This window comes from Seriola lalandi, unplaced genomic scaffold (assembly GCF_002814215.2).
Source record: "Seriola lalandi dorsalis isolate HSWRI2012SDOR001 ecotype SW California unplaced genomic scaffold, Sedor1 jcf7180001959141, whole genome shotgun sequence".
Classification (NCBI taxonomy): Eukaryota; Metazoa; Chordata; class Actinopteri; order Carangiformes; family Carangidae; genus Seriola; species Seriola lalandi.
The window spans coordinates 1-640 of NW_019429810.1; the positions used below are offsets into that span (position 1 = coordinate 1).

The 640-nt window shown below is 42.2% G+C and overlaps 1 non-coding gene across 1 annotated transcript; it reads left to right on the forward strand.

Annotated features, from left to right (window-relative positions):
- Positions 1-207: 207 nt before the first annotated feature.
- trnal-cag (transfer RNA leucine (anticodon CAG)) lies at positions 208-290 on the forward strand. The gene has a single exon. It is a non-coding gene; the product is annotated as a tRNA-Leu (tRNA).
- Positions 291-640: the final 350 nt, after the last annotated feature.

Here is a 640-nt window from a genome sequence, read left to right on the forward strand (position 1 = left end):
TGAAAGTAATGGAACAAATGAAACGCAAAAATCCAGGAGTTACAGATAAAAGATTTAACAGGCATTCAGAGTGTTGGGATTAAAGCCTGTGGCAGTTCAGTAAATACGGATAAAATGCTTATAGACTTGCTCTGCAAGTGACAACCAGCAACAAAGTGAACATGGCTGACATGTTGTCGGAAAGTAGTGTCAGCAATGGCTAATATAGTCAGGATGGCCGAGCGGTCTAAGGCGCTGTGTCCAGGTCGCAGGCTCCTCTGGAGGCGTGGGTTCGAATCTCACTTCTGACATGAACATTTTCACTGGAGCAGCATCTTTCTTTCATTCATTCAGAATACCTCAGAGTGACCCAGGGGCAGGACTAAAACCTTGCTGGGGAAATGATATATTACTTACAGGCACAGAGGCACACACTGCAGTGGGATTCTGGACACAACAAAGAAGAATCTGTTCAAATCCCTTTTAACAATAATAGAAAATAACAACCCAAAATAAAGTGTCCACTTTTCAGCTTATAGCTGCTCTTAAGTTGAGAGTTCAAGTAGATAAGTTCTCACAGTTCAAAGTTCACAGTTCCATAAAGTCAGTCCAATGTCTGTTATGATTCAAGTTCAAGTCTGTCTACCCGGGTAGTGTGTGT